The 18,636-nt window shown below is 36.0% G+C and overlaps 1 long non-coding RNA gene across 2 annotated transcripts in view; it reads right to left on the reverse strand.

Moving 5' to 3' along the window:
- The window catches only part of LOC143693844 (uncharacterized), a 40,739-nt gene extending 24,563 nt beyond the window's left edge, over positions 1-16,176 (reverse strand). The window contains exons 1-2 of one of the 2 annotated variants that reach the window (XR_013181825.1): positions 16,064-16,106; positions 10,496-10,633 (exon numbers count right to left, since the gene is read on the reverse strand). This is a non-coding gene — a long non-coding RNA (uncharacterized LOC143693844). Of the gene's footprint in view, positions 1-10,495; positions 10,634-16,063 lie in introns of both variants that reach the window. The other variant, XR_013181826.1, reaches the window with a different exon arrangement.
- Between the last annotated feature and the right edge of the window lie 2,460 nt (positions 16,177-18,636).

Consider the following 18,636-nt stretch of genomic DNA (forward strand, 5'->3'; position numbering starts at 1 on the left):
TCATGTATAATTAAAATTGCTAGGTGAACATATATACATATACGTACACATATGTATATATACATATATACATATACACACATACATATATATACACACACAGTCTTTCTGAAATTCATCCAGGGATGGTGACTATAGCACCTCCCTGGGCAGTCAACACTTAACAACTCTTTTTGTGAGGAGACATTCCTCCTTATGTCCAGCCTGAACCTCCCTGATGCATCTTGAAGCTCTGCCCTCTTGTCCTGTCACTGGGTGCATGTGAGAAGAGGCCGATCCCACCTGGCTACACCCTCCTCTCAGAGAGTTGTAGAGAGTGATAGGGTCTCCCCTGAGCCTCCTCTTTTTTAGGCTAAACAACCCGATATCTTTCAGCTGCTCCTCATATGACTTAGTCTTTCAACAGACCCATTCAACAGCTTTGTTTTCTTTCTCTGGACTTGCTCCAGCACCTCAATGTCCTTCCTGAGCTGTGGCCCAGATCTGGACACAGAACTCAAGGTGTGACCTCACAAGAGCCAGGTACAGGGGGAGAATTGTTTCCCTGGTCCTGCTGGCCACACTATTCCTGACACAAGCCAGGATGCCATTGGCTGTCTTGGCACACTGCTGGCTGATGGTCAGGCACTCTGCCCCAAGACTACAGCATTACATGGGACTGTTGGGAGCCACCATCTTCATTATTGTTTGATTCCATCTGCAAGACCTTGTACTTCATATGCAAAGGCACATGGAAACATGAGATAGTCACAGAAGAAATGTGCTGGCTGACCAGCAGGAGCTCATCACTGTTGCCACCTGTCCTTTAGCTCACAGTGTTTTGGCAGCTGGAGAGAGGTTCTAGAACCTTCAATATCATTGAAGGTTCTATATATGATTGAAGGTTCTATATGTCATTGAAGGAGCCAGCTGCTGGGCCTGTCCCAAGAAGGCAGGGGATGATTGCAGCTGTCTGTATCTCTCTCATACTGCCTGATACTGTCAACTCACCCATGCCTCCCAGAGCCTGGTCACTGAGCAGAGGAGCTCCTGTACCTGGGCACACCCTCCCCAGGGGTGCTCACGGCTGCAGTCCCATGCTGACCTAAGAGCAGGGCACAGCCTGAAGCTGACACCAGGGTGGCAGCATGTCCCCAGTGAGCTCTGTCTGTGCACTGAGTCAGCCATGGTGGGGGCAGAGCTTAGAGAGACCATGGTTTTCTGCTGACTGGGTGCCACACCACAGCCTGGTTGGGCTGGCAGGGCTCCAGCTCCCTTCCTGTGTGAATTACCACACCAAGTGCTGTGCAGGGCCCTGGCTGATCCCCACAGCCCATGTGCAATGCTCCTGACCACCAGTGCTCCCCAAGGGCTTCCTTTATGCATTACAGGATTGGCTACTATTGGTCCTGTCCCTGTGGGATCGCAGTGGCTCTCCCAGCTCTCTCAGAGGTTTCTTTTATTGAGAAACCCCCTCCCACCCCAAGTCATTAAGTGTATACTTGTATAATGTATGCTTGAAAAAAAGTAATTGGGAAATTTAGTAGTGAAGTTTCAAGAATGTCCTTATATCACTTTGATCTGTTTTTTCTAATGCTCTGATCAAAAGATTTCAGAGTGCAGAGCAATTTGAGAGATTTTATGTATTGTTACACTACCATTTAAACTAAACTCTTTCATTTCAAGACATACCAAAAACATCCTTACCACAGTTGTCTTAAATCAGAATTGATTTAGGAGAGTTATTCCTATCCCTCCATGCAACCTTGTTTTATCAAGATAAGAGCACTGCATGTAGCAATGGAAAGTTGGAGCAGATAAAAATAACTCCATTCAATCAATTTTGAAAATCTGATTTATATTGACAATAGGAAAGAAATTTCTTTATTTGTAATTTTATGCATGCTTATCTAGAGGACTAGGTGGCTTGTTGGATTGATACACTATTTTCTCTTTCTCATTTGCTTTCTACAATATCTCTGGAGATCAGGGACTTTCAGGTGTGAAGTTTTTCAAATAAAAAATGGTTTTAAAAAAATTAGCTCAATATTGTTATGTAAGTTTCTGGTTTCGTTACTTCTAGTTATCTGCACTGTATGCACAGATTTACTAAACTACAATTACAAAGCTATGAGTATATATGTGTGTGAGGATATATGTAGTCCTTATACATATACCCATATATATGCAAATGCATATTTATACACACACACACACACACACATATATATATATACACACACACACACACACAGAGCCAGGACAAGCAATAGATCAGGCTGAGCCAGGATGGGTGTTAAGAAAGGTCCTTTTTGACCATGTTGAACTCCCTTTATGACCTGTCTAGTGGATGGATGATCAAATGGTTGTGGATTTTGTCCATCTGGACTTCAGCAAAGCCTTTGATACCCTCTCCCATGGCATTCTCCTGGAGAAGCTGGGAGCCCATGTCTAAGGCAGAGCTGGCTGGATGGCCATGTTCAGAGAGTGATGGGTGAATGGTGCTGTATCCAGTTGGTGTCTGTCCCCCAGGGCTAAGTATTTGGCCCAGTCCTGTTCAATACCTGTATTGATGATCTGGATGAGGGATTGAGAGTGCCCGCAGTATATTCAAAGACACCAAGTTAGGTGGGAGTATTGATCTCCTGGAGGATAAGAAGACTATAGAGGAATCTGCGCAGATAGATGGGCTGAGACATCACTCTGAGTCTGAAACTGCAGCATGAGTTTCAATGGCATCAAATTCTGGGTCCTACACTTCTGCCACAAAAACCCCCTGCGGCACTACAGACTGGGAGCAGAGTGGCTGGAAAGCAGCCCATTGGGAAAGGACCTGGGAGTGCTGGTGGACAGCTGGCTGAGGGTGAAACAGCTGCATGTCCACATGTCCATGGACCCTAATGACAACCTGGGCTGTGCAAACAAATGGTGTGGACGGCAGGATTAGGAAATTATTTTCCCCCATACTTGAAATACTTTTGAGCCCCTCACTCACTGCAAGAAGGACATTGAATGCTGGTGTTGGTCCAGGGAAAGGCAACAGAGGCGGTGAGGGGCCTGGAGCAGAATTCTTCTGAAAAATGGCTGAGAGAATGGGGAGTGTTTAGCCTGGAGAGAAGGAGGCTCAAGGGAGACTTTACAACTCTGCATCTATCTAGAAAGAGGTTTAAGTGAGGTGGGGGTGAGTCACTTCTCCCAGGCAAAAAGACAAAAGGAGAAATCCTCAAATTGTGCCAGAGGAGATTTGGATGGTACATTAGGAAAAAATTTCTTCACAGAAAGGGTTGTCAAGCATTGGAACAGGCTGCCCAGGGAAGAGGTCAAGTCAACAGCCCTGGTGGTGTTTAAAAGACCTATAGGAGTGACACTTGAGGTATGGCTTAGTCATGGACTTGGCAGTGCTGTGTTAACATTTGCTTAACAGTGGGACTTGATGATCCTAATGTTTTTTTCCCAACATAAATGATCCTATGATTATACTAATAATAATAATATTAAAAATGATATAGATAAAATAATATATATTGGTCCTTTAAAAATAGTAATATTTTAATGCATGTTTTTAGTATTTTAATTCACTTTAAAAAACAAAGAGAAATTTACATTATTTAGTGAAGAACATTAAAGACACCATATGGGTAAAGGAAGAGAAGCAAAAAACTTTTCAAAGGTCTTAAGTCCAGTTACCTTACAAATCTGCCACCTCATATAGGAATTTTTTCAGTGTTTCACGATTTACATAATCTACTTGAATACATTTTAGCTGTTACTGAGTATGGAGATGCTATATTCTCAGTGTAATTGAATTTGAAGATTTATCTGGTATCTTGTTTCATAACCAAGTCAGTATTTTTAGTCAAAAATCTTTAATCTACTCTTGTAGTTATTTTTCATCCCCAGTTAATTTGCTCAGTGCAGGTATGGAGAAAATGTCATGCTGACAAACACTCACAGCTCTTTACAGCTGTGTGGTATCATCAAGGCAGTTCTATCATTTTGGAGATTTGCACAACTGGTAGAATTATAATATCCTGAGTCCTAGATGTAGAGGTAGAAGCAGCAAGGGGTGTAAATTCTCTCAAGCAATGTGAAAAACAAGAATCTTTGAAAAGAAATATTGGGGTAAACCCTTGTACCAGTTGATTGGAAGGGACTTTCTTTGTGATTCAAATTACTTAGTAAGCACGACTCCAATTTCAAAGCCTAACCAACTCCCAGTGTTATAACCAGGAGCTTTACAATCTCCAGACTGGAAGTTAACTTCTTTATGGCAAAATGCATCAGAAAATGGGCTGCCATTGAGTAACTTCATGAGCAGCCTTCCCTGAACTGTTAATCAAAGTGATTGGCACCTGGATTTGAGCCCTCCAGGTTAATCCAGCTCACTAAGCCACTATGTTATCAATATCTCTCCACAGTCCTATATATTTATTGTATTTTTAATAGAAGTGCACCACATCAAACATCTGTTACAGTCTCTGTAATTTAAAGGTAAAGAAGAGCATGGTTATTCCTGCATGATCAATGTTAGATATTCCTCAAATATCTGTGTTCAAATAAAAGAGCTGACTTCAGACACAAGAAAAGTAGTTGTCTAGCGTGTCACATTGATGAGAGACTTGAAGTCATGGCTGAATCTGGATGGAAGATAAGAATCCTTCAGGTTTCATGTCAGCAGCTCCTGAATTCTGCTGAGCTTTTGGTGCTTAAGTGGCAAAGCAGGTTTTCTAGACATTAGTCTTAGAGTGATGAGGACAGACAAACTGTTTTCTGTCAGGAGGAAAACCATGGCTCTGCTACTGACAGCTGCTTCCCTTTGGTATCTGTTTCTTCTCTTGGACTGGAAATAGAGCTAGCACAAGCAGTGAAGTGCACAAGTACAGGGGAAGGGGTTATAGGAAGGAGGAAAGTGCTTGGAAGCCAGCTAGTCTTCACTGATTTCTCTGATGGTCAGTAGAAACACTTGGCAGGGAGGGATATTTTTCCAATACTTGAGAGGGGTATCAAGTCAGGAGATGGTGGAGCCTGGTGAGGTGTGCAGGCAGGAAGGCTCTGCTGCCATGTCAAATCAAGAACACCAGGATTTGCTCTGTTTTTCTGGCTCTGGCACAAAATTTATTCCCTCATGAGATGTTCAGTCAAATACATATCTTGTTGACAAAACAACCTGAGGTAATTTTTCAAGTATTTTATCTGAGGTATGAAAGGCCTGGTTTTACCATTCTTTCTCTGATGTACTACTGAATTTTCATCTCTTCAATTTTGACATGTCCAAACACGAAATCTAGAAAACGTCATATGAAAGCTTTCAGTCTTTTCAGTGGTGTCTTATCTGACGTGCAGCCTACTCATAGCAAATAATTTGCTTTGTTAACATTGCATTTTTTAATTGTGTAGATAAACTTAAAACTGTAAACTCATGTAATTATTTCTAGTGACATTTCCTCATCAAAACAAATTTCTGTGTTCATTAAGTAGTTTTGGTTGAAAATATTCTAATATATGTTTCTTTTTACACAAGAACAGATAAATTATATCTTTTTATTTGTTAGCCTTTGCTCTTTAAAATTATTATGAAATAGTATAAACTTTATTAAGTAAATATATTTTCCTAGTTTCCTTGGTGAATTAAGATTATCAGTTACATGAATTTATATCCTATGTATCCACTCCCTTTTATTTGCTGTGTTTTGAAACTATATCCTAAAATACAATTAAAGTTTTCCATTTTTTTATGCAATAACTGAAACTCAGTAGAAATATCATAAAAATGAAAAAATTTTGTATTACGTATAGCAAACATTAGGTATACCTCAATTTATTTAGAACTACAATTTCTGATTTATGGGGGAAAAACCTCAACAACTCTTTCTGATGTATTTTGACAGAATCTTTTAATTCCTTTTTATTTCTTTCCTTTTATGTAAGAAGATTAATTTCTTTCTATTTTTTACTTCTTTCCTTTCTTCCAGGACAAAATCTTAATGAAAAACAGAAGGTTGCCCTAAGCCTGTATGAAAACTTTTAATTTTTTTCTTCCTATCAATAAAAGAAAAAAAAAGGCTTAAATGGTCTAACAATAGGTAGTGCTGTCCTCTTACTTTATGCAATTTTTTTTTGCAGTAGTGTCATGTATAACTGATTCCCATGGAAATAGGTGTGAAAGCCCTTAATGAATTAACTGTCATTTCAACTGCAGGTATTAGCAGTTCAAAAATGCATATTTTTCTGCAGGAACAACAAGCATTCTTCTATGTAAATTAATCAAAAAAGGAAAGAACACTAAAAGGCAATTCAGACATCAAAGACACAAAGCTTCAGTATGTTCCACTGGTCACAGATAAAATGTATTAACACAACTGATAATTTCACTTGAAATTGCAGGTAATGTTACTCCTCTGTAACAAGTCATTAATTTTAGAATTGAGGCTTTACCTCTTTGATTCAACTCTGAAATCTTTTATGGTATGATTATTTCAAGGTACCAAATTTTTATTCTGCTGAGGACATTTGGAGAACATAGTTACCTAGCTCTCTTATCCAATGCCAACTCATGCTGAAATTCCAGATTTGGATATTACTTTCATCTATTTGCAATGAAAATAAAATTATATAACGAAAACAGGTATTCTCCTTAGTACTCTGAAATAAGCATCATATTATCTTTTTTTTTCAAAAATAATATTGAAAGCAATTTTGTTCAAGGGGCAAAAAAGCCATTGTTGGAATGAATGGTCAATTTTACAAGACTGAAAACTCTTGTAATACTGATTTGCTTTGAATTAAAGATATTTTTTGTATCACTGCCAACTGTGATGAAGTGAAATGAACACTGTTCAACATGCCTTGAAAACCTAAAGCTTGCAATTTACAAAAATACTATCTGTCATCTATTTTACTTTTTAGACCTTTCAACTATCCACATTTCTTCAAAATGTGACCTTCCTTTTACCCCAGTTCTCTGCAACTGTTTGGAAAATCAATGGCAAGTTTACAATAACCAGCATGAAGCTTTACACACTGTGTAGAAGAAAACATTTTGATAAGCAAATGGATTTCAATGTCAGCCTTCTAAGCAGTTGCTACAGACAAATGATTTGAAAGATTATTGAAAATATACTGTCTTTTTAGAAAGTTACTTTTCTTCCCATGCAAGGCACAGGAGATTGAATCAGCTGCAGTACTGAATCGACTGTACTGTCATTGATATGTGTGATCCTGCAGTCAAATAAAATCAGTGTCCAACTGTTCAACGTTTCTAGACCTTACTGAACTTTTCAACCAAAACAATTATATTTCTCCTTTTCTATTTTATTCTTTATTTTGCAGCATAAAACTTTGTGACCTTTTCTGTCAGAGCAATACATTGGAAATGGCAGTATGAAAAGTGCTTAGGCAATACAGAACCTTCAGACCAAAACTGTAATAAATCTTGTCCTTTTCTTCTTGTTTCCAAAATTAAATCTCTGCTTTTTTTTTTTCTTTTTGTCCTGGTGAAACAAAGATTCATCAATGATCATGGGATCTGCTTTGAGAAAAATTTCACAATTGCATAAATATCATATTCAATAAGCTCTATTAGCTTATTGATTTTGGATTCTGTTTGAATGTTGCATGACAATTCAGAAGCTGTCTTTGTAAGTTACACCATTTTTGGATACTCCTGGTGGCACAGGATATATCAGGTGGAAGCAGCTGCAAAGAGTAAAGTCAGTAACTGATAATATATATTTCAAAGCAGAAGGCTCACTGTATCTATTTCAGATGCTGTAGTGGCTGCTGAGGTGGGTTTCACAAGAAAGAGCAAATACACAGGTGAAAGCTCTGTGATCAGGTGCTGTAATCTAACTGTTAAACATATAGTCACAAACATGTCCAGACTGGATGCAACAGAGGATGCAAATGTAAGATTTCTGAGTCTGTTGTTTGCTTACTGGAGAAGGTAACACATGAGAGAGGAAGATGAAGTCTGTCTAGACATTTGGTAAATTTGTGGAATATCAGTCCCACTTATAATGCAGGGGACCTTTTCTTAAAAGACAGTTTTGATGGAGATCTACAATAACACAAAACAAAATTCACAGGCTCCTTCTCTTTCTCTTGTGCTCTCCCATCAGGCTTGAGTCTCACTAGTTTCTCCAACCTTCTCTAGCTACACCAGTTCTTTAAATAACATGAATTTCCCTTCTGCCTTGGCATTCAGAGATATTTTCATGTAACATTCCCATAAGACAATGTGTCAGGGAAGAGAAGAACACTGACTTGGCCAATAAATACATTGCTCATGGAGACCTCCTTAATGAGAGACTGCAGTGTTTACAAAATCCTTCTGTGAGTCTGCTTCATTCATTCAAAATCCTCAGGGATGAGTTTTCAAGCATTTCCACAGATTATTGTTTTACATGTTCATCTTTTTGCTGAAGAAATCCCCTTAGTTAATCTGTGAAGGTGAAAGACTGAAAGATAGTTCTGTTGGTTCATTATCTTCTGATTTCTAACATTGAAGAAGACTCCTTTGATCATTGTCAAAGAGGTTCTCCTATTGTTCATATTTACATTTTCATTATACATTTTTAATTATCTGATTTGCATACAGGAGGCTAAGAGCAATCAGCCTAAAACCACTATGCTGTATAAAAGTTTGATGGCAGCCCTGTTTTCCTATACCTTGTTTTCCTTCCCAGTAAGAATGTGAACATTGCAAACAAACAAAAGCTAAGTTGAAGCTGAAATGACTGCAAGGCAAATTTGACAGAAGCTTTTCATCTGAGCTAGAAAACTGTGAAATTTGGATGTGAGAAGTCATTGTCAGTTGTAGCAAACAACATTACTAAAAAACCCATGAATTTTTATGTAATTCCTAGTTGTAGTAGAACACATCAAGCCTTTCACAACTAATTTGTTGATATTGGATGGAAATAGTTTCATGATAAAAACTTTGGGATTTTAGCAGGAAAAAATGGTTTGCTGATAAAATGTCAGATGACACTTTGGAAAATGGAAAATAATTAAAATTATTAAATAATTTAAAAATGGATTTTGCACAGTCTTGCATAAAAAGAAAAAAAAAATGGAATGTGACTCTTCTGAGCACTACATTTAAGTTTTAGTGGGGTCAATGGAAGCATAGAAATATTTTACCTGAGAATGTGTTTTTCAGAAGCCTATGCTTTCAACTTATGCTTAACTTCATGGTGATGATTTTGAACCATGAAGTGGTTGAACACAATTAAAACTATATTTGTCTCAGAGTTAACAACCACTTTCAAAAAGGCACATCAAAATGGTCATCTCATCTGCTGACTAGAAGCAGATATATACACAGTGTTTGAGTTATAGCTCCATTTTACTTCCTTCTAGAAAATATTTATGCATGTGTTTTGCATGGTATTTTTCCATTTAGTAATGAAAATGTTTTATTAAGATCCTTTTAAAAGCTAAACAGCTGGTGAATTACAAGAGTCTAAATAAAAGGTAACATTTTTTCTGGGTATTTATGGCATTTTAAATATTATTCGTGTTCTATGGATTCTATTGAGATTCAGGTCAGGTGGCATCACAATTGAAGCACTGTCCCTAAATTCATTTGAAGTTAACATCAACAGCAATGCCAATTGCTTCCAGATGAGGATCTGTTTCTTACTTGGATATTACAAGTAATATGAATTTTGGAAAAGGAGCATAAAGAGTGATACAGATAGATCAAAGTTGAGCAAAACTGTAATTTTGTCCTGCTTCTTATGCCTGCTTCTACAAACAATATTGCATTGAGTTTTGGTGGGGATAATGAGTGAAGTGCTCAAGATAGAGATTTGACAATTACAGCCTAGTACCTATTTTCAGAACTGTAATTGATAAACAAGATATCTCTAGGAGACAGGCACACTCCATCAACAGATCTGAGCATGAGGTTTGCAGCACCTCAGGCTAAATAGGCAACAGAAATCTCTGAAAAGAGGTACTCAGGAAATGTTCTCTCTCTCGGACTTAAGCACCTAAAGCTAGGTCTGAATGAGGTGCTTTGTGAAACTGGAATGCATAACCCTTAACTGCTTTTGAAGCAGAGCAGAAAGCAAAAAAAATCTTATTTTCCTAATCCTTACAGGCCTGGGGCTTATAAACATTCCATGTTGATAGTTTCACATATGCTCAAGAAAGTTAAACAAAGGTTATATTAGTTGGAGAAATACTTCTTCAGACCTGTTAAACTCTACATGAAGAAAGAGAAAGACCATTGGAACAGAGTCCTTTGCCTAGGGCCTGGAGCAATGAACTTGCAAGTTTCATTACTGAAAATGTAGGGGGTTTCCAAAACTCCAAAGTACTGGGGTTATTAATCTGATGTTCTTATTCTGAACAAAATAAGGAAAAATTAAATATATATTAAAAAAAAGGTCACAAATCATGAAAAGAAAATTCAATGTAAAATATAAATTTCCCCTTGTCAAAAATTTTGATGACTAAAAGAAGTTCATATTTCTTTTTGTTACATTTCAGAAAAGTTGAAGTAACTTACATTCATTTTTCCTTGTTTAATTGTCGGCAGTAATTTTTATTCCTTGTCAATTTTTGGCTTACTATGGATATAGGAGTATTTTCCACAAGTTCTATCCAAAAATTTTGAGCACAAGGTAGACATAAAGATGTAGAAAAACTGGAAGAGAAAAGCACAAAAAATAAGATGTTATACTGAAGAGGATTGTGCTATATCTCAAACATGTATATGTTGTCTCTTTCTGTACTGGTCATTGCATCAGGACTGACACTTGGAACTAGTCTTATCTAAATTCCAAATTTTACTATTACTGTTTGAAAAAATAATCCTTAGACTGCTAAAAATTGATCAAGAAAAGTGAACTTGAGACCTCTATTTTAAAGGAGAGTTGTGATATCTGACAAGAAGAGAGAAGGCATTGCCAGTAAATCTGGTTTATTTTTTTTCATAAATTATGTGTTTACCTTGAGATATTAATACATATAGATACATGGCACTTAGAAATATTCATAAGTATACATTTAATACTAATTCATAATTTAATACTAAACTCATAAGTATACATTTAATATTAATTAGCAGATTCTATGATGAATATAGTAATATAGGTACACATATAAAATCTACGTTATATTCTATTAGGTCATCACAAGAACCTACTTGACTAATCTATGGACGTAATATCTATCACATTTAGGCATGCATATTTGTTCCTCAGTGCAAAGAAAATCTGTGTGAAACAGCTGCAGTTTTCTGTTCTTAAAGGGTAAAGCATGTTATGCTACTTTTATTGTATGGATGTTTTCTCTCAGGTGAAACTTTGACATTTGTACCTTCATAAAATCACCAGGACAGGTGATAACTGCTGCTCTGAAATAGCTCAGAGAAGCTGTTTGGAAGGTTCTCATGAAGAAAGACATCATGTGGTGGCCAAATGAGCATTTTGACATCAGTTATTATTTCTCCTTGGAAATGGCTGAGAAGAAGCCAAAGACTTGGCTATGTTGTGATACTTTCAGTATGAGCTGAAGGATGATGCAAAGCAAATGCCGACCTTCCTTTGGAAACCAATCCTGTTGTCTTAAAGGAAACCATGTTTTTCTACACAGCTTAATATAGCAGTTTATTGGTGTATACTTTTGTTCTGTAAAATCTGGTTATGAATAGTTGTTACATACAGTACAATATAAAACACTTAATATTAAGGACGATTAAAGAGAACTTAGAGAGAGAAACTTGAAAGAAATCCAGTATGAGCTGAAATTTGCTTTTGCCTAAACAAGTCCTAAGACTGCCAGCTCTTTGTTGAAATTGTCACTGCCTCCTTTTGTGCAGCACTGAAAGTATTGCTGCAATTCTTGACTTGACTTCATACTGTCAAGGTACCCTCCACTGCAGTGTAGCAACATGCATTCCACTGTTAAAATAAAACAGCATCCCTTTTTTAAATTGTGCCAAATTTAAACAAAAGGATGGAAAATGAGCTGTTTTAAAGACTGAAGGATGAAGTTCAAATCTTTGTATTTTCAAATGTCCGGTTTTAATACTTTTAAGAACAACTACGATAAAAGTTTTAATAATGGAAATATTTTAAGAAAATTAAGATATAAAAGAAAAGTAGTGAAACTGAGGAAAACCAGATTCTTTTTGGGTTTCACTCCCCTTTTTGGCTGGAAGCACTTTTAAAAGTTGATGTTGCAAAGAATCTAAAAGACTATTTTGAATGTGTCTCCTGTGGCATCCAAGCAGGTCCCACTAAAATTAATTTTTAGCTAGGAAAATTTTAGATTTTTTAAAATCATCTGAATATTCTTTATGATTGGATTAATATGGAAAGTAGAGCAAATAGAAAATCATGCACAGGACATAGTAATGGAAAATATCTTGTTATATTCATAGTCCTATTAAATGGTTTGGTTTGGTTTGGTTTGGTTTGGTTTGGTTTGGTTTGGAAGGGACCATAAAGATCATCTATTTCCAACCTCACCTGCCATGGGCCAGGACACCTCCTGCTAGACCATTCCCTGATCTCTAGTGAAGAGAAATACAGCACAGCATATAAATCCTATGTAGTGAAAGAGAATATAAAAAGAATAGTATTATATTTATTTTTTGAAAATTTCTTTTAATCCTCTGAACTATCAACTACTTTAGGAAATCATGGAATCCTAAAGATGATATAGAATTTTTTGGAAGTATGTTGGGGAAAATAATAAAAGCAAATTCAATATTTATAAAATGTGAGACCTAAAATAAATAATTGAATTTTAAAGCAAAACAGTTTTGATTTTGTATTTACATAGATGGTGGCACTCACAGCAAAGACATGGACAAATTATACTTTCATCCTGATACTTTTCCTGGCAACTGTTATTTTCCAAAACAAACACTAATAACTGGCTATCAAGATGAACATTGATTGTTTATACATCAATGTATGTGATTGTTTTTTGGTTTTTTTAAGCTGTAAAATCACACTAAATCATGGATGTTCACAAAATGTCCTTCCAATATGGCTGAATTTCTGCACAGATAATAGCACCCAAAGAGTTCATAAAAAAGAGCAATATTAATGACATATTTCCCATAAATTTCATTTTAAAATTCCCTTTCCCTGTTAGGATGTGAAGATGTTTTCATATTTTTGTTTGGGGTTTCTTAATGTTTTTTTTTAAAGGAAATAATTTAGAGCTGACTGAATCTTATAAAGTGGCTTTCATAAAAAATATTTTAAATTGGAAGTCAGATCCATTGCATATTATGCATCTCCTATTTGTTATCACAGTTTTTTTCCAGCCTGTGTGGTAAAATCTATTTGTTTTTCACAGCATTTGAGTCAGAAATGTTGCTAGGTAAAAGCTAAACAGAGACAATCTGCTACAAAAGTCAACAGAAATTGCAGCAACTAGAAATCAAACGGATCTGAATAAGATTAGAAAAATGCGTATTTTTCGGAGTTTAAACAACAATCTTCCATCTTCATCTTCCACAAGGGGGTTCAAACTCTTATCTTTGACTTAGAGGTGAATGAGATATGGTGCAATTCAGAATTTCAAACTCTGGGGTCAAGATACTTAACCTTGAGCTCACTGAGAGGATAATCAGGTACTTCTGATGAGGCTGGCAAAGCTGACACATGGCCTGTGTGAAGCAAATGAAAGTTGGGAAGAGCTGTGTCTCAGAAGGAGTTATAAAACAACAGGAGAATAAATGGTGCTGCAAGTGAGATGGTAAAGTAACATTATAGCAGAAAATGTGCTGAGATAAAAATAAGGAGCAGCTTAACCATTCAGCAGCTTCGGAGGAGGTCAGGGAAAAAAAAATAAATACCAATCAAACCACAAAGCAAAAGAGAGAGAGATGTAGTTATTCTTGGGTAGGAAAAGGTGACAGACATTCCCAGTATGTGAGGTGGGCAATTAATCTTAGATTTCTGTAAAGCACCACCGTTGCTGGCAGCCTATGAAACACAATAACAGAGAAGGTCACAACTCCCCTTGAGAAGGATTTCTGCCTAGGTTTAATCACACTGGTACCTCCAGAGCTGCACCTGATTGCAGGAAAGTAACAGGTAAAGAAAAGGGGGCATAGGGCAAATTAGTAATTGCAAAAAATATTTGTTATGAATTAGGCCCTTTCTCTCTCTTCTCTTCTTGGCTTATGTGTGTTTGTTACTTTGACTCTTTACTGGCTACTGCATATAAAAAGGCCAGAATTTCTCTCAAGAAAATTTCTGTACAACCTGAATAGGATTTTTTTTTCTCCAGCACAAAAAAGGTTCAACCTGTAAGAAATGAAGAATGAAAAGGATCAGGGAATTAAACAACATCATCTCCAGAAACAGAATTGCATTTATTGTCAGCTACTTTATACCCAGTTAGGAGACAGTTCTGAGAGTCTGAGAGTTTTTTAGACCCGCACTTGATGGTAAAAAAAGACATATTTCTCATTCTTATTATTTCCCCATTTCGCAGACCAAGAACTAAATTACCACCAGTGACATGTTTCCATATGTGCAGCAAATACAAAATTCCTAAAATGTGTTCACAGTACAACAAAATTCATCAGCGCATCAGCACTGCATATGTGAGGATATTGTTGCTTATATTGTGTTTGGAGAACATTTGTCATAAAGTAGAAGGAAATAAGATTTTTTGTTTTCCTGAGCATTTTAATTCAATGTCTCATTAAACTTATAGTTTTCTGCAAAATTGAGTAATCAGTTTGAATACTGAAAGTCTATTCATCACATAAGAAGTTACATTACGTTTTGTGGAAACCAACTCTATTCCATTTGGAAGTAAGCTTTCTTATCCAAGGCATAAATATATTTCAGGTTTTTAGCATCGGAAAAGGTAAAATTTTCCAAGCTTATTGAATTGCAGTAATAATCTCAGATATCAGAATACAAAAATAAGTCTTAAATTCACTTTTGTTTTGAATAAATAAAATATTTTTGTTATCAAAACCTGCACATTTAGTAATGGGAAATGAAGAGTTCTTTTCAGGAAAAAATACTAATTTCTTAGTTAGAACATATTTTCCTTAGGGGAAAAGCTTCCAAACTAGAATGGGGTCAGCTGACTAGCACACGACTTAAAGGGACATTGCCTTATTTTATGAATATATATATATCCTCAAATGCTTTAAAAAAGATAGGAAAAACCCTTTACACACTAAAATTTTTTCTTTATTATATATATATATATTTTATAAATATTTATCCTTAGTGGTATACTTTTTTTCTGTTCAGATCTCTAACAGAACTACAGACTTAGTCAATATTTAATTCAGTCCTAGTTATGCACTGAATGGATTGATGCAACTCAATTAGTCCTGCTTAAGAAAGAACCAGGCAGGATTGTGTTATGGAAGATTAGGGAGAGAATATAATCACATGCTGTGAAGACATTGTCAGTGTTTTATATGGGCAGTTTATAATGACCATAGACAGCTTTAATGGATATAAAATACACATGTGAAAACAGAGCACTTCCTGTACAATAATAAACTTAGTATGAGAAAATAGAATTAAACTAAATATTATAAAGAATAGGAAAAGGACCCTTTCACATGAGCAAAAAAAAAGTATTTCCAGTTAATCAGATGCTGACTACTGTGGAAAAGATTTGTAATCCAGGGAAAATGGATTTTTACACAAGGGCCAGTCTGGCATAAACACATTCCACTGATATTAATACATTTGTATAGAATACATTGTAAAAACAGAACTCTGACATAGTGAATAACAAACTGTCTCTCTGCAAGCATTAGCTAAGTTTTAAAACAAAATGTTCATCTCCATGTCGGTGTCCTTTTTATGATTGCTTTCTACTACATCCAAGAGAATAATCACAGAAAATGAGTCACTTTTACATAGCCCTCTTCACAAAAAAATACCCAAGCTCTGCATGATTTCATTGCCTGTCAGAACAATATTTAATCACTATTTTATAGTTGCAAAAATGGAATCTAAGGAGTCAAATTACTTAGTGGTGTACTTAACAAGTTTGTAATTACACCTATAATAAAAAAGTAGCTCTTACAAAAAAACTCTTTTTTGTAAGAGTTCTACAGCAGAAAATTTACCTTTCTTTTCTTCCTTCTTCTGAAATGGATAAGGTCTGCATGGATATATGGTCAAACACTAGAGTGAAAGGTTCTTTTTTTCTGCACAGTCTGTGGAGATGCATCTGCAAGACTTCACTCCTGAATGAGAGTGCTGCAGGAGACTCATGGCTAAAATAATCACTGAAAAAGTTTCAGTGTATAAAAAACTAACAACTTCATAAGGTCTGAATAATGGCAGATGAGATAGGACTAAAATACATGTTAATAAAAATACCAGCAATTTACCCTCAATATTGGTTGAGCCAGACTGTTATTTGGAAGCAAACACAAGTTTCTCATGTTGTTTTTCTCACGTACTAGGCATTTTTGTTGTTATTCTTTCACAAAATCTAGATGCTGTGAGTCACAAACATTCTGTGCCTGTAGACAGCAAAATAAAAAGTCACGTTTCTCTGAAACAGATCTAAATATTTATGTAGATAATCTGCTGACTATCCTAAGGCTTATACGTGCTGCTTGAATATATACACATATGCAGCTCTCTTAAAAATTGGTTGAAGACTAGAAATATAAAAGGAAGCAGTACATGAACAATAGTAGGGAGTTCAAAATGCTTTATGGAGTTGCAAAGGGCATTTGTTCTTCTTTATCGCACTGCAGAAATGGAACACTACTTTTTCCCTAAGAAGGCGGGCTTTCAAACTCCTAGCTTCAATGTATTATGGCAACCTGTGAAAAACAATTATGTTTGGCATGATTAAAAACTGGTAACCAATTACCGAATACAAACCAACTGCTATTTTAAAAAGAAAACCTCCAACACTGGGATTTGGATAAGAAGGGAGAGCTCGGGGCCATGGCACATACCTAAGACTATATTGGAAAATTCACTTACTGCTAAATATTATATATCCTTATCTCTGCCAGTGAATGTGCAGTTGGGTATGTCCTTGGCAAACTCCACTATTACCATTTGTCCACTGGCCTGTAGTACCAGCAGAAATGAGGGAAGGTTAAAACATGTTTTTTACTGTGTGAAACCATAAATCTCCAGGCCATGTGTTCAAATAGGAAATGGCAAAAGGAAGCTGGTGGCAATAATCAGGAATATATATTTGGAAAAACATAATAAATGAGGAAAGAAAATAAGAGCAGAAAAGAAGGACTGATCTTGCAAAGCCCATGTCTGATTCATGTGCCAGTAAGTACTACACCAATGGCTCTTCCTGGGCTTTACAGTGAGGGTGATATTTGTTATCAACACCTCTGTTCAATTATGTACTTTTGTATGCTGTGACTCATTCCTTGAGCCAACCTCACTCCTTGATGGAGCTGGACTATTGTTTATCTACTGTAGGTATCTTTTCCAGCTTGCAAACTACGTTACTAGTCTTTAAGACCAACATTTTCTTTCACTGACATTTTCTTACACTTTCTCATATTTGGAAAATGCATAATGATGGATGCAGTTTAATGCAGTTCTAATCACAGACACGATCATACAAAGGAACTGGGTGTGCTCAAGACTGTGGTTAATGATCACAGCAGCTGATTAAAAAAAGCAAAAAGCAAATCCTTTCTGAAAGAAAGAAAAGACAAGGAAAAATAGCTCAGAACAGATGAACTTCAGAAAAGGAGAAACTCCTTTTGTCTTAAAATGAAAAGTTATGGAATGAGATTTTTTTATTTCATTTCACCTAATTTAATTTTAAATAATGTTAAATACTCTCAAAACTTTGGCTAATATACTCATATATTTGAGTTTGCCTTAAAAGACATTTATTTTAAAATATTAAGATTTATTAATATTTCTTACATTTACAGTAACACATTTGTAAGCACTGCTTGGCATGCCTTCTCAGCCATTTATATTAATAATACTCCTCTAGAGGTTATTGTTTGTTGGCAGATCAGGACATAGGACTCTGCTTTTTAGTTTCACTATTGCAGATACTTATCTTTTTCTCTCCCATGTTTCTAAATGGTGCTTTGATGTTTTACAATGTGGACAGCTTTTTTTCTCCTCATGGACACCTCAGTCCTACAGAATGACATTCTCTACTGTTTCCAACTCTGACAACATGAGTGTATAGCTGGCAATACATAGAGTTTTATTACTTTAAACAAGCTTTGTAAATGCCAGACCATAATTTTTTTATTCAGAATTTTCAATTTGTTAAAGCCACCTTATTTTTATTTTCTGTTTTAAGGATCTCCAGCTTCAAGAAGTCAGATATTAAAAAAAAAAGAAAAAAAAAGAAGACATGGAAAATTATCCCCGAAAAGTATGACTTTAATATGTAACATAACTTATGTGTTTAATTCTTTAAAATTAGGTTTCCTCCATCAGCCCAAAGTCATTATCAATATCCTTGTGCAATGACCTTTATGATGTCACCAGCAAACAGGAGCAAGAACAAAGCTTAGGATTTCTTTCCTGCACACCATGTAGCATAAATGGGACAGGGAAGGCCTGAGGCTTTTTCTGAGATTTCAGTATGAGAACAGGTGACACATTTGATATTAAACCTGCTGTTGCCACTGTCTTTTCAGAATTTGCCCTAGCAACTGGGCTACTATATAAACAGTTT

The sequence above is a fragment of the Agelaius phoeniceus genome, chromosome 4 (assembly GCF_051311805.1).
Source record: "Agelaius phoeniceus isolate bAgePho1 chromosome 4, bAgePho1.hap1, whole genome shotgun sequence".
NCBI lineage: Eukaryota > Metazoa > Chordata > Aves > Passeriformes > Icteridae > Agelaius > Agelaius phoeniceus.